Here is a 22,356-nt window from a genome sequence, read left to right as displayed (position 1 = left end):
TCAGCCACGAATACTATATCCATCAAAGCTATCCTTCAAATATGAAGGAGAAATAAAAACATTCACAGATACAGAAAAGATGAGGGAATTTATCATCAGAAAACCCCCACTCCAGGAATTACTAAGGGGGTTCTCCAATCAGATACAAAGAACAAAAAAAAAAACAGAGCCACAAGTAAAAGCTCCAAGAAGAACACAATAAAACCAAATTTAAACTGTGACAACAACAAAAAGAAAGGGGGGAGAGAATGGAGATTAACAGTAGCAAAGGACGATGGAGTGCAAAAGTACTCACAAAATAGTGCACTACAATGAACAGGGTAGGAACTCTTTTCATTACCTAAAGGTAACCACCATTGAAAAAAACACCACAGAAGCACATGAGATAAAAAAGATAGCAACAGTGGAAAGATGTATGGAATACAACCAAATAAAAACAAAAGATAGAAAAACGAAAGAGAAGGATCAAACAAGACACAAAACTAACAGAAAGCAATCTATAAAATGGCAATAGGGAACTCACAGGTGTCAATAATTACACTAAATGTAAACGGATTAAACTCACCAATAAAAAGACACAGAGTAGCAGAATGGATTAAAAAAAAAAGTCCAATTTTATGCTGCCTACAGGAAACTCATCTAAGTAACAAGGATAAAAACAAATTCAAAGTGAAAGGCTGGAAAACAATACTCCAAGCAAATAACATCCAAAAAAAAGCAGGCGTAGCAATACTCATATCTGATAATGCTGACTACAAGACAAAAAAAGTACTCAGAGACAAAAATGGCCATTTCATAATGGCTAAGGGGACACTGAGTCAAGAAGACATAACAATTCTTAATATATATGCACCAAACCAAGGAGCACCAAAATATATAAGACAGCTACTTATTGACATTAAAACAAAAACTGACAAAAATACAATCATACTTGGAGACCTCAATACACCGCTGATGGCTCTAGATCGGTCATCCAAACAGAGAATCAACAAAGATATAGTGGCTTTAAACAAAACACTAGAGCACCTGGATATGATAGACATCTACAGGACATTTCATCCCAAAGTGACTGAGTATACATTTTTCTCCAGTGTACATGGATCATTCTCAAGAATTGACCATATGTTGGGCCACAAAAACAACATCAGCAAATTCAGAAAAATCGAAGTGGTACCAAGCATATTTTCTGATCATAAAGCCTTGAAACTAGAATTCAACTGCAAAAAAGAGGAAAAAAATCCCACAAAAATGTGGAAACTAAACAACATACTTTTAAAAAATGAATGGGTCAAAGAAGAAATAAGTGCAGAGATCAAAAGATATATACAGACTAATGAAAATGACAATACGACATATCAGAATCTATGGGATGCAGCAAAAGCAGTGATAAGAGGGCAGTTCATATCACTTCAGGCCTATATGAACAAACAAGAGAGAGCCCAAGTGAACCACTTAACTTCCCACCTTAAGGAACTAGAAAAAGAAGAACAAAGACAACCCAAAACCAGCCGAAGAAAGGAGCTAACAAAAATCAGAGCAGAAATAAATGAAATAGAGAACAGTAAAACTATAGAAAAAATTAATAGAACAAAGAGCTGGTTCTTTGAAAAGATCAACAAAATTGACAAACCCTTGGCAAGACTTACCAAGGAAAAAAGAGAAAGAATTCATATAAACAAAATCCAAAATGAAAGAGGAGAAATCACCACGGACACCGTAGATATACAAAGAATTATTGTAGAATACTATGAAAAACTTTATGCCACTAAATTCAACAATCTAGAAGAAATGGATAAATTCCTAGAACAATACAACCTTCCTAGACTGAGTCAAGAAGAAGCAGAAAGCCTAAACAGACCTATTAGTAGAGAAGAAATAGAAAAAACCATTAAAAACCTCCCCAAAAATAAAAGTCCAGGCCCTGACGGCTATACCAGCGAATTTTATCAAACATTCAAAGAAGACTTGGTTCCTATTCTACTCAAAGTCTTCCAAAAAATTGAAGAAGAAGCAATACTTCCAAACACATTTTATGAGGCCAACATAACCCTCATACCAAAACCAGGCAAAGATGGCACAAAAAAAGAAAACTACAGACCAATATCTCTAATGAATACAGATGCTAAAATACTAAACAAAATACTAGCAAATCGAATACAACAACATATTAAAAAAATAATACATCATGATCAAGTGAGATTCATCCCAGAATCTCAAGGATGGTTCAACATACATAAAACAGTTAACGTAATACACCATATCAACAAAACAAAGAACAAAAACCACATGATCTTATCAATAGACGCAGAAAAGGCTTTTGATAAAATACAACACAATTTTATGTTTAAGACACTCAACAAAATGGGTATAGAAGGAAAATATCTCAACATGATAAAGGCCATATATGATAAACCATCAGCTAACATCATATTAAATGGCACAAAACTGAAGGCTTTCCCCCTTAAATCAGGAACAAGACAGGGTTGTCCACTCTCTCCACTCTTATTTAATGTGGTACTAGAGGTTCTAGCCAGAGCAATCAGACAAGACAAAGAAATAAAAGGCATCCATATCAGAAAAGAAGAAGTAAAGGTATCTCTTTTTGCAGATGATATGATCCTATACATCGAAAACCCCAAAGAATCCACAAAAAGACTACTAGAAACAATAAACCAATACAGTAAGGTTGCAGGATACAAAATTAACATACAGAAGTCAATAGCCTTTCTATATGCCAACAATGAAACAACTGAGAACGAACTCAAAAGAATAATCCCCTTCACAATTGCAACAAAAAAAAATAAAATACTTAGGAATAAACATAACAAAGAATGTAAAGGACTTATATAATGAAAACTATAAACCATTGTTAAGAGAAATTGAGAAAGATATAATGAGATGGAAGAATATTACTTGTTCTTGGTAGGAAGAATAAATATAATCAAGATGGCTATATTACCCAAAGCAATATACAAATTTAATGCAATTCCCATCAAAATTCCAATGACATTTTTTAAAGAAATAGAGCAAAAAATCATCAGATTTATATGGAACTATAAAAAACCCTGAATAGCCAAAGCAATCCTAAAGAAAAAGAATGAAGCTGGGGGCATTACAATACCTGACTTCAAACTCTATTATAGGGCCACGACAATCAAAACAGCATGGTATTGGCAGAAAAATAGACACTCAGACCAATGGAACAGAATGGAAAGTCCAGAAATAAAACCACATATATATAGTCAAATAATTTTTGATAAAGGAGCCAAGAACATACAATGGAGAAAAGAAAGCCTCTTCAATAAATGGTGCTGGGAAAACTGGAAAGCCACATGCAAAAGAATGAAACTGGACTACAGTTTGTCCCCCTGTACTAAAATTAACTCAAAATGGATCAAAGATCTAAACATAAGACCTGAAACAATAAAGTACATAGAAGAAGACATAGGTACTCAACTCATAGACCTGGGTTTTAAAGAGCATTTTATGAATTTGACTCCACAGGCAAGAGAAGTGAAGGCAAAAATTAATGAATGGGACTACATCAGACTAAGAAGTTTTTGCTCAGCAAGAGAAACTGATAAAATAAACAGAAAGCCAACTAAATGGGAAATGATATTTTCAAACAACAGCTCAGATAAGGGCCTAATATCCAAAATATACAAAGAACTCATAAAACTCAACAACAAACAAACAAACAATCCAATAAAAAAATGGGAAGAGGACATGAACAGACACTTCTCCCAGGAGGAAGTACAAATGGCCAACAGATATATGAAAAGATGCTCATCTTCTTTAGTTATTAGAGAAATGCAAATCAAAACTGCAATGAGATACCACCTCATACCTGTTCAATTAGCTATTATTAACAAGACAGGTAATAGCAAATGTTGGAGAGGCTGTGGAGAAAAAGGAACCCTCATCCACTGTTGGTGGGAATGTAAAGTAGTACAACCATTATGGGAGAAAGTATGGTGGTTCCTCAAAAAACTGAAAATAGAACTACCTTATGACCCAGCAATCCCTCTACTGGGTATATACCCCCAAAATTCAGAAACATTGATACGTAAAGACACATGCAGCCCCATGTTCATTGCAGCATTGTTCACAGTGGCCAGGACATGAAAACAACCAAAAAGCCCGTCAATAGACAACTGGATAAAGAAGATGTGGCACATATACACTATGGAATACTACTCAGCCATAAGAAATGATGACATCGGATCATTTACAGCAAAATGGTGGGATCTTGATAACATTATACGAAGTGAAATAAGTAAGTCAGAAAAACCAGGAACTGCATTATTCCATACGTAGGTGGGACATAAAAGTGAAACTAAGAGACATTGATAAGAGTGTGGTGGTTACGGGGGGAGGGGGGAAAGGGAGAGGGAAAGGGGGAGGGGGAGGGGCACAAAGAAAACTAGATAGAAGGTGACAGAGGACAATCTGACTTTGGGTGATGGGTATGCAACATAATTGAAAGACAAGATAACCTGGACTTGTTGATCTTCGAATATATGTAACCTGATTTATTGATGTCGCCTCATTAAAAAAATAAAATTATAATTTAAAAAAAAAAAAGAAAATAGCCAATCTAACAGGTGTGAAGTGGTATCTCATTGTAGTTCTGATTTGCATTTCTCTAATAACTTGCTATGATGAGCACATTTTCATATAGCTGTTGGCCATTTGTATGTCTCCTTTTTTTTTATCTTATTTTTATTAATTTTAATGCAGTGACATTGAAAATCAGGGTACATATGTTCCGAGAAAACATCTCCAGATTATTTTGACATTTGATTATGCTGCATACCCCTCACCCAAAGTCAAATTGTCTTCTGTCACCTTCTATCTGGTTTTCTTTGTGTCCCTCCCCTCCTCCTACCCCCTCCCTCTCCTTCCACACCCCCTCCCCACATCTCCACCCCACTCCCTGTTACCATCACATTCTTGTCCATGTCTCTGAGTCTCATTTTTATGTCCCATCTATGTATGGGTTCATATACTTCTTAGTTTTTTCTGATTTACTTATATCACTCCGTATAATATTATCAAGGTCCATCCATGTTATTGTAAATGATCCGATTTCATCATTTCTTATGGCTGAGTAGTATTCCATAGTATATATACCAAAGCTTTATAATCCACTCATCCTCTGATGGACAATTGGGCTGTTTCCAGATCTTCACTATTGTGAACAATGCTGCTATAAACATGGGGGTGCATTTCTCCTTCTGGAACCATTCTATGCTGTTCGTGGGGTATATTCCTAAAAGTGGGATGGCTGGGTCAAAAGGCAGTTTGATTTTCCATTTTTTGAGGAATCTCCATACTGTTTTCCACAGAGGCTGCACCAGTCTGCATTCCCACCAGCAGTGCAGGAGGGTTCCCTTTTCTCCACATCCTCGCCAGCACTAATTCTGTGTTGTTTTGTTGTTGAGCGCCATTCTGACCGGTGTGAGATGATATCTCATTGTGGTTTTAATTTGCATTTCTCTAGTGATTAGTGATGTTGAACATTTATTCATATGCCTATTGGCCATCTGTATGTCCTCTTTGGAGAAGTGTCTATTCATCTCTTTTGCCCATTTTTTGATTGGACTGTTTGTCTTTCTGGTGTTGAGATTTACAAGTTCTTTATAAATTTTGGTTATTAAACCCTTATCAGACGTACTGTCAAATATGTTCTCCCATTGTGTAGTTTGTCTTTTTATTCTGTTCTTATTGTCTTTGGCTGTGCAAACGCTTTTTAGTTTGATATAGTACCATTTGTTTATCCTGTCTTTTATTTCCCTTGCCCGTGGCGATAAATCAGCAAATATATCGCTGCGAGAGATGTCGGAGAGCTTACTACCTATGTTTTCTTCTAAGATGCTTATGGTTTCACGCCTTACATTTAAGTCTTTTATCCATTTTGAGTTTATTTTTGTGAATGGTGTAAGTTGGTAGTCTAGTTTTATTTTTTTGCAGGTTGCTGTCCAATTTTCCCAATACCATTTGTTGAAGAGACTGTCTTTACTCCATTGTATGCCCTTACCTCCTTTGTCAAATATCAGTTGTCCATAGAGCTGTGGATTTATTTCTGGGTTCTCTGTTCTGTTCCATTGATCTATGTGCCTGTTCTTATGCCAGTACCATGCTGTTTTGAGTACAATGGCCTTGTAGTATAGCTTGATATCAGGAAGTGTGATACCTCTCACTTTATTCTTCTTTTTTAAGATTGCTGAGGCTATTTGTGTTCTCTTTTGGTTCCGTATAAATTTTTGGAATATGTGATCTATATCTTTAAAGTACATCATTGGTATTGCATTGAATTTATAAATTGCTTTGGGTAATATGACATTTTAATGATGTTTATTCTTTCTAACCATGAGCATGGTATATGCTTCCACTTGTTTGTATTTTCCTTGATTTCTTTAATCAATGTTTTATAATTTTCCAAGTACAAGTCTTTAGTCTCCTTGGTTAAATGTACTTCTAATACTTTATTTTTTTTGGTTGTAATAGTGAAGGGGATTGTTTCCTTAATTTCTCTTTCTGACTGTTCATTGTTGGTGTATAAAAATGCCTCTGATTTCTGAGTATTAATTTTATTTTAACCTCACAAAATAGGTGTTAACAGCCTATGTGAGGAACGGAGTCAAAAAGAAGAGCTCAATGTTATGCACCACAGTGGAAGAGGCATTAAGCAAAATCATGTTTTTGACATCTCCCCTTGCAGCTCTAAAGCACTATAATTTTTGTAAAAACTAATGAAGTCTCTTTTTTATTTACAATTTTTATTCTTACTTTATTGTGTTGACATGATTTCAAGTTTCCCACTCAATATAACACCCTCTACACACACATTCTGCCCCCATACCCCATGCAAAGTCTCCTTCCATGCTCATTTCACTACTTTTGCCTATTCCCCAGCTTTCACCCACCCCCTTTCTCTCTGGCTGTTCCTACCCTGTTGTCTGGATCTATGTGTTATATATATATAATTTGACTAATCCCTTCACTTTCTTTGATCCCATCATCTCTTCCTTCTTCCGTCTGACAGCTATCCATCTGTTTTCTGTGACTCTGCCTCTGTTTCTATTTTGTTTCTCAGTTTATTGTGTTTATTAGATGCCATATATAGAACAGCAGGTTGGATGAAGCAGAGGATCGAATCAGTGAATTAGAAGACAAGATAAATAAAAACACAGAAATAGAGCTGCAAAAAGAAAAGAGACTCAAAAAGTCTGAGGAAACTATAAGAGAACTCTGTGACAATATGAAGAGAAATAACATCTGCATCATATGGGTTCCTGAAGGATAAGAGAAAGAATAAGGGATAGAGAATGTGTTTGAAGAAATCATAGTTGAAAACTTTCCTAAATTGATGAAGGAAACGTCACAAAAGTTCAAGAAGCACTGACAGTCACAGTAAAGAGAAACTCAGTGAGGCCTACATCAAGACACATCATAATTAAAATACCAAAGTTAAGAGATAAAGAAGAAATACTAAAAGCAGCAAAAGAAAAGAAGTCAATTACCTATAGAGGAGCCACCATAAGGATGACATCCAACTTTTCAGCAGAAACACTTGAGTCCAGAAAGGAATGTCAAGAAATATTTAAAGTAATGCAAAACAGCCTGACCAGGTGGTGGTGCAGTGGATAGAGCATTGGACTGGGATGTAGAAGACCCAGGTTCGAGACCCCAAAGTTGCCAGCTTGAGTGCAAGCTCATCTAGTTTGAGCAAAAGCTCACCAGCTTGGACCCAAGGTCGCTGGCTCGAGCAAGGGGTTGCTTGGTCTGCTGAAGGCCCATGGTCAAGGCACATATGGGAGAGCAATCAGTGAACAACTAAGGTGTTGCAATGTGCAACAAAAAAATAATGATTGATGCTTCTCATCTCTCCGTTCCTGTCCGTCTGTCCCTGTCTATCCCTCTCTCTGACTCTCTCTGTCTCTGTAAAATAAATAAATAAATAAACAAACAAATAAATAAATAAATAAAGTAATTCAAAACAAAAGCCTACAACTAAGACTTTTTTATTCAGCAAGATTATTATTTAAAATTGAAGCTTCCCAGACCAAAACAAAACAAAACAAAACAAAACAACCTCAAGGAATTCATTACAACAAAATCAATACTTCAGGAAATGTTAAGAGGCTTGCTGTAGAAAGAGCAAAGGAAAAAAAGAAATCAAGATAAAGTAGATTATAGATCTAAAGAATAAAATTGCAATAAACAACTACATATCAATAATAACCTTAAATGTAAATGGATTAAATGCTCCAATCAAAAGACATAGAATAGCTGCATGGATAAGAAAACAAGACCCATACATATGCTGCCTACAAGAGACCCACCTCAAAATAAAAGATACACATAGACTGAGAGTAAAGGGATGGAAAAAAATATTTCACATAATTGGAAAGGAAAAAACCCCCTGCAGTAACAATACTAATATCTGACAAAATTAACTTTAAAACAAAGGGTATAGTAAGAGATAAAGAAGCATTACAACAGGATAATGATAAAAGGAGCATTACAACAGGAAGATATAATTATTATAAATATATATGCACCTAATATAGGAGCACCTAAATATATGAAACAGATTTTGATGAACAAGAAGGGTGAGATCAAAAGCAATACTAAAATAGTAGGGGATTTTAATACCCCACTAACATCAATGGATAGACAGAAAATTAACAAAGAAACAGCGGCCTTAAATGACACACTAGATCAACTGGATTTAATAGATATCTTTATAACCTTTCACCTCAAAGCAGCAGAATATACATTCTTTACAAGTGCTCACAGTACATTCTCTAGGATAGTACACATGTTAGGGCACAAAACAAGTCTTATTAAATTTAAGAAGATTGAAATCATATCAAGCACCTTCTCTGACCATGACATGAAACTAGATATCAACTACAATAGAAAAACTGAGAAATATTCAAACACTTGGAGACTAAATAGCATGCTATTAAATAATTAATGGGTTAACAGTGAGATCAAGAAAAAATTTTTTAAATTCCTTGAAACAAATGAAAATTAACATATGACAATTCAAAATTTATGGGATACAGCAAAAGCAGTCCTGAGAGGGAAGTTCATAGTACTACAGATATACCTTAAGAAGAAAGAAAAAGCTCAAATTAACAACTTAACCCTGCACCTAAAACAACTAACAAAAGAACAAGTAAAGTCCAGAGGAAGTAGAAGGAAAGAAATAATAAAGATCAGGTAGAAATAAATGACATAGAGGCAAAAAAAAAATTTCAGAAGATCAATGAAATCAAGAACTGGTTCTTTGAAAAGGTAAACAAAATTGATGAACCTTAAACTAGACTCACCAAGAATAAAAGAGAAAGGGCTCAAATAAATAAAATTAGAAATGAGAAAGGAGAAGTTACAACTGATACAGCAGAAATTCAAAAGATTGTAAGAAAATACTATGAAGAACAGAATACCCAAAAATGGGGCAACTTCGATGAAATGGATAAATTCCTTGAAAAATATCATCATTCAAAAATCAATCTGGAAGAATCAGAAAACCTAAACAGACTGATCACACCTAAAGAGATTGAAACAGTTATCAAAAAATTCTCAACAAACAAAAGTCCTGGGCCTGATGTATTCACAGGTGAATTTGACTAAATATTCAAAGAAGAACTAACTCCTATCCTTCTCAAGATATTTCAAAAAATTCAAGAGGAAGGAAAACTTCCAAACCTCCTTTGATGAAGCGAGCATAATCCTCATTCCAAAACCAGGTAAAGACACTACAAAGAAAGAAAACTATAGGCCAATATCCCTGATGAATTTAGATGCTAAAATTCTCAGCAAAACATTAGCAAATCAGATCCAGCAATACATGAAAAAAATAATACATCATGATCAAGGGGAATTTATTCTGGGGAGGCAAGGCTAGTACAATATTTGCAAATCAAACAACCTGATTCATCACATAAACAAAAGAAAGGATAAAAACCACATGATAATATCAATAGATGCAGAAAAAGCATTTCATAAAATCCAGCACCCATTTATGATCAAAACTCTCAGGAAAGTGAAAATACAGGGAACATACCTCAACATCATAAAGGGCATCTATGACAAACCCACAGCCAACATCACACTCAATGGGCAAAAATTAAAAGCAATCCCCTTAAGAACAGGAACAGGGCAGGCGTACTTCTTTCATCACTCTTATTCAACATAGTTCTGGAAGTCCTAGCTACAGCAATCAGACAAGAAGAAGAAATAAAAGGCATCCAAATTGGAAAAGAAGAAGTAAAACTTTCATTATTTGCTGACAACTTGATATTGTACATAGAAAACACTAAAGTCTCAATCAAAAAGCTACTGGAATTGATAAATGAATTCAGCAAGATGGCAGGATATGAAATCAATATTCAGAAATCAGTGACATTTATATACACCAACAATGAACTGTCAGGAAGAGAAATTAAGGAAACAATTCCCTTCACCATTTTAACAAAAAAAATAAAGTACCTAGGAGTAAATTTAACCAAGGAGGTTAAAGACCTATATTCAGAAAGTTATAAAACATTAATAAAAGAAATCAAGGAAGATACAAACAAGTAGAAGCATATACTGTGTTCATGGAGAGAAAGAATAAACATCATTAAAATGTCTATACTACCCAAAGCAATCTATAAATTCAATGCAATTCCTATTAAAATACAAATGTCATACTTCAGAAATATAGAACAAATATTCCAAAAATTCATATGGAACCAAAAAGAACACGAGTAGCCTCAGCAATCTTGAAAATGAAGAATAAAGTGGGAGGTATCATACTTCTGGATATCAAGTTATACTACAAGGCCATTGTACTCAAAACAGCTTGGTACTGGCATTAGAACAGACATACAGATCAATGGAACAGAACAGAGAACCCAGAAATAAACTCGTACCTTTATGGACAACTGATATTTGACAAAAGAGGTAAGAGCATACAATGGAGTAAAGACAGTCTCTTCAACAAATGGTGCTTGAAAAATTGGACAGCTAGCTTCAAAAAAATGAAACTAGATCACCAACTTACACCATTCTCAAAGATAAACTCAAAATGGATAAAAGACTTGAATGTAAATCGTGAAACCATGATCATCTTGGAAGAAAACATAGGCAGTAAGCTCTCCAACATCTCTTGCAGCAATATATTTGCTGATTTAACTCCATGGGCAAGTGAAATAAAGGACAGGATGAACAAATGGGACTATATCAAACTAAAAAGCTTTTGCACAGCTAAAAATAACATGAACAAAATTAAAATGATAACCCACACAATGGGAGAACATATTCGCCAACATGTCGAATAAGGGGTTAATAGCCAAAATCTACAAAGAACTTTACACCAGGAAAGTAAACAATCCAATCAAAAATTGGGCAGAAGAACTGAATAGACACTTCTCTAAAGAGGACATACAGATGGCCAATGGGCATATGAAAAAATGTTCAACATCACTAATCAATAAAGAAATGCAAATTAAAACCATAATGAGATACCCCCTCACACCTGTCAGAATGATGCTCATTAACAAAACAACACATAACAAGTGCTGGCGAGGGTGTGGAGAAAAGAGAACACTTCTGCACTGCTGGTGGGAATGCAGACTAGTGCAGCCACTGTGGAAAACAGTATGGAGATTCCTCAAAAATTAAAAATAGTACTGCCTTTTGACCCAGCTATCCCACTTTTAGGAATATATCCTAAGAATAACAAATCACAGATTCAAAAAAAGAAATGCACTCCCATGTTTATTGTAGCATTGTTTACAAGAGCCAAGATCTCGAAACAGCCAAGTATCCATCAGTAGACGAGTGGATCATAAAGCTGTAGTACATATACACAATGGAATACTATGTGGCTGTGAAAAAGAAGGAAATCTCACTCTTTGCAGCAACATGGATGGACCTGGAGTCTATTATGGTAAGTGAAATAAGCCAGGCAGAGAAAGAAAAATATCATATGACTTCACTCATTTGAGGAATCCAATAAACAATGAGAACTGAGGAACAGAAAAGAGGCAGAGAGGGGATCAAAGAGTCCAGAGGGAAAAGGGAAGAGAGGAGGGGATCAAAGGAAGGAAAGACATTAGTGAAGTATATAAACATAACACAGAGAGATAGAGGGCAGGATGGTAAATCATGGAGGAAAGGGGGGAAGGCGGTAAGGGGAGTGGATAAAGGGGGTATCAAGGAGAACAAGGGAAGAAGGGACATATATTTGGGGGTACATTTGTAACTATGTAAACACAACAAATTAAAATCAATTTTAAAAAATTCAAGAAAAAAAGATTCCACATATACGTGAGATCATATGATATTTGTCTTTCTCTGCCTGGTTTATTTCACTTAGCATAATAATCTGCAGTCCATCCATGCTGTTGCAAAAGATAAGATTTCTTTCTTTTTCATGGCCATGTAGTACTCCATTGTGTACATGTACCAGCTTTTTTATTCATTTGTCCACTGATGGACACTTGGGCTATTTCCAGATCTTCACTATTGAAAACAATGCAATGAACATGGGGGTGCACGTCTTCTTTTGACTCGTATTTTGGGATTCTTAGGTTATATTCTTAGAGATGAAATAGCTGGGTCATAAAGTAGTTCCGTTTATAATTTTTTGAGGAAACACCATACTGTTTTCCACAGTGGCTGCACAAGTCTGCATTCTGACTAGCAGTGCAGGAGGGTTCCCTCTTCTCCACACCCTTGCTAGCACTTGTTTGTTGATTTGTTAATGAGTGCCATTCTGCCAGGTGTGAGGTGATATATCATTGCAGTTTTAATTTGTATTTCTCTGATAATTAGTGATGTTGAACATTTTTTCATATGCCCATTGGCAATCTGTATGTCCTCTTTGGAAAACTGCCTATTCAGGTCCTTTTGCCCATTTTAAAATTGGATTATCTTCCTGGTGTTGAGTTTTATAAATTCTTTATAAATTTTGGTTATTAGCCCCTTATCAGACATTTTGGTGAAAATGTTCTCCCATTGAGTTGGTTGTCTTTTTATTTTGTTAATGGTGTCTTACTGTGCAAACGATTTTTAGTTTTATATAGTCCCATTTGTTCATCCTGTCCTTTATTTCACTTGCCCACAGAGCTATATCAGCAAAAATATTGCTACAAGAGATATCAGCGATTCTATTGCTTATGTTTTCTTCCAAAATTGTTATAGTTTCAAGACTTACATTTAAGTCTTTTATCCACTTTGAATTTATTTTTTTGAATGGTATATGTTGGTAGTTTAGTTTCCTTTTTTGCATGTAGTTGTCCAATTTTCCCAACACCATTTATTAATGGTGTATATACTCTTGCTTCCTTTGTCAAATATTAATTGGCCATAGGCATTGGCTGGCTGGCTCGGTAGTAGAGTGTCAGCCCAATGTGTGGATGTCCCGGGTTCAATTCCCAGTCAAGGCACACAGGAGAAATGTCCATTTGCTTCTCCACCCCTCCCCTCTTCCTTCTCACTCTCCCTCTCTCTCTTCCCCTCCCGCAGCCATGACTTGGTTGGAGCAGGTTGACCCTGGGCACTGAGGATGGCTCCATGGCCTTGCTTCAGGCGCTGGCATGGTTGTTGCCAAGCAATGGAGCAATGGCTCCAGATGGGCAGAGCATCAGCCCCATAGGCGGCTTGCCAAGTGGATCCCTATTAGGGTGCATGCAGGAGTCTGTCTCTCTGCCTCCCCGCTTCTCACTTAAGATAAAAAATTAATTGACCATAAAGATGTGAGTTTATTTCTGGGTTCTCTGTCTTGTTTCATTGATCTGTATGCATGTTCTTATCAGATCAATGCCAGTACCAGGCTGTTTAGATTACAATAACCTTGTAGTATAGCTTGATATCAGGAAGTGTGATACTTTTCACTTTGTTCTTCATTTTCAAGATCGTTGAAATTTTGGGGCTCTTATTTGGTTCCAGATTAAATTTTGGAATATTAGTTCTAGACCTATAAAGTTTGCCATTGATATTTTAATAGGAATTGCATTTACTCTATAGATTGCTTTGGGTAGTATGGACATGTTAATGATATTAATTCTTCCTACCCATGAACACAGTATATGCTTCCAGTTGTTTGTATCTTCCTTGATTTCTTATTTCTATGTCTTATAATTTTCCGAGTATAAGTCTTGTACCAAGGTACTTAATCCTTTTGTTGAAATAGTAAATGAGATTGTTTTCTTAACTTGTCTTTCTGACAGTTTACTATTGGTGTATAAAAATGACACTGATTTCAAAATATTAATTTTATATCCTGCCATTTTGCTGAATTCATTTATCAGGTCTAGTAGTTTTTTGGCTGAGACTTTAGAGTTTTCTATGTATGGTATCATGTTGTTAGCAAATAATAACAGTTTTACTTCTTTTCCCATTTGGATACCTTTTATTACTTCTTCTTGTCTGATTGCTGTGGCTAGGACTTCCAGTACTATGCTGAATAAGATGGTGAAAGGGGGCACCCCTGCCTTGTTCCTGATCTTAAGGAGACTGCTTTTAATTTTTTCCCATTGAGTATGATATTGGCTATCAGTTTGTCATATATGGCTTTTATTATATTGAGGTATGTTCTCTGTATTCCCACTTTACTGAGAGTTTTAATCATAAATGGGTGCTGGATTCAGCAAATGTTTTTCTGCATCTATTCATATGATTGTGAGGTTTTTATCCTTCATTTTATTTTTTTATTTTTTTTATTTTTTTTAAGTAGTTTTTTTTTTGTTGTTTTTGTTTTTTTGTATTTTTCTGAAGCTGGAAACGGGGAGAGACAGTCAGACAGACTCCCGCATGCGCCCGACCGGGATCCACCCGGCACGCCCACCAGGGGCGACGCTCTGCCCACCAGGGGGCGATGCTCTGCCCCTCCGGGGCGTCGCTCAGCTGCAACCAGAGCCACTCCAGCGCCTGGGGCAGAGGCCAAGGAGCCATCCCCAGCGCCCGGGCCATCTTTGCTCCAATGGAGCCTCGGCTGCGGGAGGGGAAGAGAGAGACAGAGAGGAAGGGGGAGGTGGAGAAGCAAATGGGCGCTTCTCCTATGTGCCCTGGCCGGGAATCGAACCCCGGTCCCCCGCACGCCAGGCCAACGCTCTACCGCTGAGCTAACCGGCCAGGGCCTATCCTTCATTTTATTTATGTGATGAATTCTGTTTATTGATTTGCGCATAATATACAAGCCTTGCCTCCCCAGAATAAATCCCACTTGATCATGATATATGATCTTTATAATGTATTGCTGGACCCGGTTTGCTAATATTTTGTTGAGAATTTTAATATCTATGTTCATCAGCGATGTTGGCCTATTGTTTTCTTTCTTTGTAACATCTTTACCTGGTTTTGGAATTAAGATAATGCACATTTCATAAAATAAGCTTAGAAGTCTGCCCTCCTCTTGGATTTCTTGAAATGGCTTGAGGATAGATGTTAGTTCTTCTTTGAATGTTTGGTAAAATTCACCTTTGAAACCATCCAGTCCAGGACTTCTGTTTGCTGGGAGCTTATTATTATTATTATTATTATTATTATTATTATTATTAAGTGAGAGGAGGGGAGTTAGAGAGATAGACTCCTATATGTGCCTCAAACAGGATCCTCTCAGCAACCCCTATCTGGGGTCAATGTTTCAATCACTCAAGCTATCTTCAGTGCCTAAGGCCAACACTCAAATCAATCAAGCCACTGGCTGTGAGAGGGGAAGAAAGAGAAAAGGGGGACAGGGAGGAGAAGAGAAGCAGATGGTCACTTCTAATATGTGCACTGACTGGGGATTAAACTTGGGACATCCACACACAGGCTGTGGCTCTATCTGCTGAGCCAACTGGCTAGGGCATGAGGGAGTTTTTTTTATTACTGTTTCAATTTGATTTGTCATGCTCCTATATTGGGTGCATAAATATTTACAATCTTGTTGAATTGCTCCCTTTATGTAGTGACCATCTTTGTGCCTAGTACAGCTTTTGTTTTAAAGGCTATTTTGTCTGACATAAGTGTTAGTACATCAGCTTTTTATTTTCATTTCCATTTGTGTGCAACATTTTTTCTCATTCCTTCACTTTCAGTCTCTGTGTATCTTTTGTTCTTGTAGACAGACAGCATATACAGGCCTTGTTTTATCCATGCAGCTACCCTATGTCATTTAATTGGAGCATTTACTGCATTCACAGTTACACTTAAGGTTATTATTGATACGCACTTATTTATTGCCATTTTATTCTTTTTTTTTTTTTTTTTCATTTTTCTGAAGCTGGAAACAGGGAGAGACAGTCAGACAGACTCCCGCATGCGCCCGACCGGGATCCACCCGGCACGCCCACCATGGGGTGACGCTCTGCCCACCAGGGGGTGATGCTCTGCCCATCCTGGCGTCGCCATGTTGCGACCAGAGCCACTCTAGCGCCTGAGGCAGAGGCCACAGAGCCATCCCCAGTGCCCGGGCCATCTTTGCTCCAATGGAGCCTTGGCTGCGGGAGGGGAAGAGAGAGACAGAGAGGAAAGCGCGGCGGAGGGGTGGAGAAGCAAATGGGCGCTTCTCCTGTGTGCCCTGGCCAGGAATCGAACCCGGGTCCTCCGCATGCTAGGCCAACGCTCTACCACTGAGCAACCGGCCAGGGCACCATTTTATTCTTTAGACCTATAGTCCTCTTTCTCTCTGTTTCTTTTTTTTCTTTCTTTTTTTGATAGCAGGGCATTTAACATTTCCGGCAGTCCTGATTTGATAGTAATAAACTCCTAGAGCCTTTTTTTTTGTCTGGGAAGCTTCTTATTTCTCCTTCAACTTTAAATGATAGCTTTATTGGATAGAGTAGTATTGGTTGTAGGTTCTTATTTTGCATCACTTTGAATGTTTTTGCCAATCCTTTATGGGGGCTCCTTTGTAGGTAATTGCTTTTCTCTTGCAGCTTTAATGATTCTTTGTCTCTTAACTTTAGCAATTTAATTATGATGCATCTTGGTGTGGGCTTCTTTGAGTCCATCTTTAATGGGACTCTCTGTGCTTCTTGAACTTGTGTGACATTTTCCTTCATTAGTTTAGGAAAGTTTTCAACAATGATTTCTTCAAACAAGTTCTCTATACTTTGTTCATTCTCTTCTCCTTCAGGAACCCTTATAATGCAGATGTTGTTTCACTCCATGCTGTCTCAGAAGTCTCTTAGAGTTTCGTCAGATTTCTTGAGCCTCTGTTCTTTTTGCTGCTCAGCTTCTGTACTTACGTTTATCTTGCTCTCTAAAATCATTGATTCAGTCCTCCACTTCATCCAGCCTGCTATTTCTCCCTTCTAGTGCAGTCTTAATTGCAGATATTGTATATGTCATTTCTGTGGGTTTTTTTTTATGGTTTCACTGTCCTTTTTAATGCTAGCTAAGTTCTCACTCTGATCATCTACTCTTAAGCTAAGATCCTTGAACATCCTAATAACCATTATTTTAAACTCTGCATCTGGTATTTCGGTTATTTTCATTTCATTAAATCCTTTTTCTAGTGATTTTGCTTTATTCATTTGGGTCATATTTATTTTGTCTATTTTGTCTGTGTATTAGGTGGCTCTGCTCTGACTCCCAAATTTGATGTGGTGCCTTCATGAGGCAAGTGGGTTCAGTGGTACTATCCAGGCCACCTGAGTTCCTTGCTCTAGGAATGTTTCTTGAGGGTTATATTTAGCCTCTTGTTTTCTATGAGTCTTTAGGCTGGCTGTCTCTAAAGATCGACCTTGATCATGTGTATTACACATGGTGCAGTGTCTGTTTTTCATGGCATACTTATTCTCAGCAGGGTCTGGTGCCTTCTAGACTCCCCCTTTGGGCCTGCCACTTGTGTGGCTAGTTAAGTCCATCATTGGTGCAGTCTGCCACCCACTACTGGTTGTGTTGGTTCTGGGTCTTCTTGGGCTGACTTCAGGTATGGGTTGATGTCACACATTGTTTGTAACCCACCACAGGCTATCTGTCTGGTGCTACTGCTCTGTTTGCTGTTTATGTCTATGTTTTCTGTGCCTGGGTATGTGTGGGAGGGGCCAACCTATGTACAAGGATCAGCTTCCTCCTTCTTAGTGTTAACAGCAGCTCAAAGGGCCCAAGTTCCTTAACATTTGCCTCCACTTTTCAGCTGCTCCACCTTTTCTCACAGTTGCCTGGTCTTCCCACAGAGTCTTCTGTAGAGAGACTATAGAGTGGGTGCAGACTGGCCTCACCCACCAACCCTTCCACAGGCTCCAAGCTTAGTGGAGCAGCTGAGGTTGGGATGACAATGTTAGTGGGACCCCCTACTTTGGGGGTCTCTTTCTCAGGACCTCCATACAGGGAAAGTGGCCTCTACTCCAGTACCTGATCCCTTGGCCACTGCTGGATACTCTAGTTCTATTTCTCCCCAGTGAGGTGAGCAGCAGGTTCAGATTGGGTGGGGCCAACGGTCCCCTCTGTAGAAGATCTTTCAGCTGGGGAGTCCCTGGTCTCTAGTAGGAACACTGAGACGGTCTTCCACTGGGGCAGATTATGCTCCCCCACAACTGGTCCCAACAATAGGCTCCAAGCAACTCACACTTTGAATATTGTGCTCTAAGCCTCTCTTCCTTCCCCACTGTGGATCTTAATTTAACCCAGTGAGGCAAGATATTTGGGACTTGGGCCAGCTGACTATGAAGCTCTACCCCATTCAATGTGTGTAAGCTGCTGTGCAGGTGTTGACCACACAAAGCGGAATTCGCCTCAGCTGGGTTTGGTGTCTGATGGCTTCTCCCTTTGGATATGATGCTAGTAGGGTATTTGGGCCCTCCTCTATAGTTGGGTTCTCTGTAGCTGGCCACTGAATGTATCGGTTCTGAGCCTCTTAGGAGGGAACCTGGTACAGACCAGTATAGAACACTGCCCGTGACTGGCCCTTAGCAACCTTTTTAGAACTATAAGAAATCCAGTTTGTGGCTTCCTCTTTGGGCTTAGTTGCTCATGGGAGCCCCATGCTGCACACCCAGGCTGGCTGTTACTAGCACTGGACTTGGGGGCAGGTCAGCAAAAGGCACAAGGTTCCCTGAGATCCACCTCCTGCTGCTTCTGTCTGCTGGCTGCTTATTGGGTTCAACCCCTAAAAAATATCTCTGGTAGAGTCTAGAGCTGGGACAATTCAAAAATGATGAAAGGTGGTGGGGGTGGTCCCTATCTTCGGGTCTGTCCTGAAGTTTTTCAGACCTCAGTAGGGTGTAGTCACTAGGTGTCAAGTGGGTGTGATCTCTGAAAGCCAGAGATTTGGTCTGCCCATAGTCCAGTTAGTTTCTACTGAGTCTCCTGTGATGGAGAAGCACCAGTCATATTCTTTAGATATTGGGGGGGAAAGCTCTGGCCTCAACCCCCAACTCCCTGGCCAAAGATGCTTACTTCTCACAGGGCTCAATCTCCATACGGTGGGACAGTTACTTCCCCCTAAGCTACTGCTTCACGGAGAGGCTTGCTCCACCCAAGAAGGATGGTGACTGCAGTATTAAAGAATGATTCCACACAGGGGCTCTGATGGTTGTCCTTTACCATGTCACTTCCAGGGCCACCAATTTTACACTCTCCTCACATGACTCTAGTACTCTCAGCTCCCCCTCCACTGAAACCCAGGGTAAGTGGCTGTGAATGAGATTTTCTGCATTGGCCTTTTAAGAGGGTACCTATATCTCTTAGAACTCCCATCTCTTTCTTGCAGACAGAAACCTCACCTCTTTTCACCACCAAATGCTATGTGGGCAACTCTTTTCAGCTCTGGTACTCCAGGCTGGGTGCCCTAGCCTGGGGCTCAGGACCCATACCGCTCAGGGAAAAACTTCCCAGGGGCTGCTCACTCCTGGGATGGGGCAGCCCTTTTCATGTCTCTGCCCATCCTACCATCCTCAATGTAGCTTCTGTGACTCCTTGGTTATAGACTCCTCTTCTTTTAGTCCTAAGTTGGTTTTTCAGAATAACTCTTCTTAAATTTAGTTATAACTCCAGTTTGGTCTTGGGAAAGAAGAAGAGAAAAAAAAATACAGAAAAAAGGGGGATGGAGATGAGTGGAACGTCCTTCTCCTGTTCTGTCACCATCTTGGTCTACTCCTCAAAACTAATGAAATTTCTTAATAACCATTATTTTTCTTTTCTTGTCTGCCTCTCTCTAGTGGTGATCACAGATATTGCACTTTCTCAAATCAACTGTATACACAGTATTATAATTATTTTCATAAAATAAAAACATATTTAGCTTAACATTTTAATTTATTTTTTAAAGAGAGAGAAAGACAGGGAAAGAGAGGGGAAAAGAGAGATGAGAAGCAACTCATAGTTGCATCATTATAGTTGTTCATTGATTGCTTCTCATTTGTGCCTTCATGGGAAATGAAAAGACTCAAGCCAAGCCTGTGACCTCTTGCTCAAACCAGCAACCTTGGGCTCAAGCCAGCGACCTTTAGGCTTAGATCAGTGACTTTGACACGATCCCATGCTCAAGCTGGCAAACCCATGCTCAAGCCAAGAGCGCGCGTTCTAGCCAGTGACCTTAGGGTTTCAGCCTCAGCATTCCGAGTCGATGCTCAATCCACCGCACCACCACAGGTCAGGCGACATTTTTAGTTTACTTTAAAAGTTTTACTTGACACAAGTTCATAAGAGCAATTGTTGAATATTTGGAAGGGGGTCACATACTTTTATCAAAGATCAGCTAGCCCTCAGAAGACATTTATTAAAAAGTTGAGTGAAAAAAAGTAAAATTTTTATAAATTTCATGGGTTTTGAAGTAGTAACAATAGCATATTCATAACATTCCAGATGTTTCTTTGTTCCATTCTCCACACCCCCAACATTATCTAAAGTACTTTTATGAATAATGGTCTTTAAATCCCCCCTCTAAGCTATTTCTTGTGGATTGTATTAACTTTTTAACTTTTATTTTTACCTCATCTCATGTCCTTTCTCTGTTTTAGTCCCTTTGTGTATGTTCAGATGGCACAAAAGAGCTGGAAAGGTGACAGGCTGGGATGTGCTAGCAGGGCTGGCCTCATCTCCCCTGCTGACTCGTGCTTGAAACCCCAGTCTCATTTTCTTCCCTATTCACTTCTTTCCCCCCTTTTTTCTGTTTTTTTTCTCTTCTTCTTTCCTAATCTCACCATCCTTCAATTTCTTCCTTCTTATTTCATCTCCACCTGTAAGAAAAGATATTGCATAAAATTAAATTTTTACACAAAAATGTGTAACTTTAAATGTTAAATAAAAACTAAGCTGAAATATGTCTATATGTTAAAAACTTAACCAAGCAAAAAGTACTACAACAAAAAGAAAATAAATTCTGGGATGCACTTATCAAAATGTCTTTTTCTTAGAGTTCCTTAAAAACAGGGGTTGCTCCCTGGTGGGCGTGCCGGGTGGATCCCGGTGGGGCGCATGCCGGAGTCTGTCTGACTATCTCTCCCCGGTTCCAGCTTCGGAAAAATACAAAAACAAAACAAACAAAAAAACAGGGGTTGCCTATATTACCTCTCATCCAGGGATATTTAATATTATTTAACTTTCACTTAGCCAATGCTAGATAAATGCATTAGTATTTAACACAGTAGGGAACAACATTTAACAGAGAATAAAAAGAACGTAAACAGAAAGGTTAGGCCCGTTTTTCATCAGGATTAAGAACTGACAGAATTGATTCTTTCCTGGATTGGTTCAGAAAGAGGAGGATAATAATACTTACTTAATTAACTAGTATGATGGGTAGATTAATGTGCTTTGCCCACATTAATTAAAGATGCAAAGAGCTAGACGAGGCCAATGTGTTATTAGAGAAAAGTTTTCTTCCCTTTAATCAGGTATCTTTTCCTGGGGAGGGCAAAGAAATGATCTAAGGACTAAGGAATTGGGGCTCAGCCCTCAGCGCTGCCTGTGACTCAGCCATTCTGCCCAACCAACCACTTCCTCCCTGAGTTCTCTGTAAACTTGGGATAAACACAAAGAGCATTTTGGAATACAGGTGATTATAACGTCTGCCATTTGAGAACAAAACAAAGCCTACAATTAATAAAACCTGTAACTCTTGCTTTCTCCCTCCCTAGAGTTATTCCACTCTATGGAAACAACAGTAACATTAACTTGCACCACCTCACAAAGCCTTCCTAGCTGTGACCTCAGTGGATATTTCCAGTGATACAGTCGAGTAAAATAGCACAAGGCAACAGGGTCAAAAAACGCTTGGACAAGTTTCTTCACCTCTGAATCTGTTTTCCTCCCATTCTCCCTCCGTAAAACGAGGATTAAATGAAATAATGTATGTGAAATGCCTTGTCCGAAGGTAATGTGTCCGATACATAGTGGTTGTTATTATTGTCACTAAATATA

Source organism: Saccopteryx leptura, chromosome 5 (genome assembly GCF_036850995.1).
Source record: "Saccopteryx leptura isolate mSacLep1 chromosome 5, mSacLep1_pri_phased_curated, whole genome shotgun sequence".
Taxonomy (NCBI): Eukaryota; Metazoa; Chordata; class Mammalia; order Chiroptera; family Emballonuridae; genus Saccopteryx; species Saccopteryx leptura.
The sequence above is the reverse complement of the archived record's forward strand: the minus strand, read 5'-3'. Positions refer to the sequence as shown.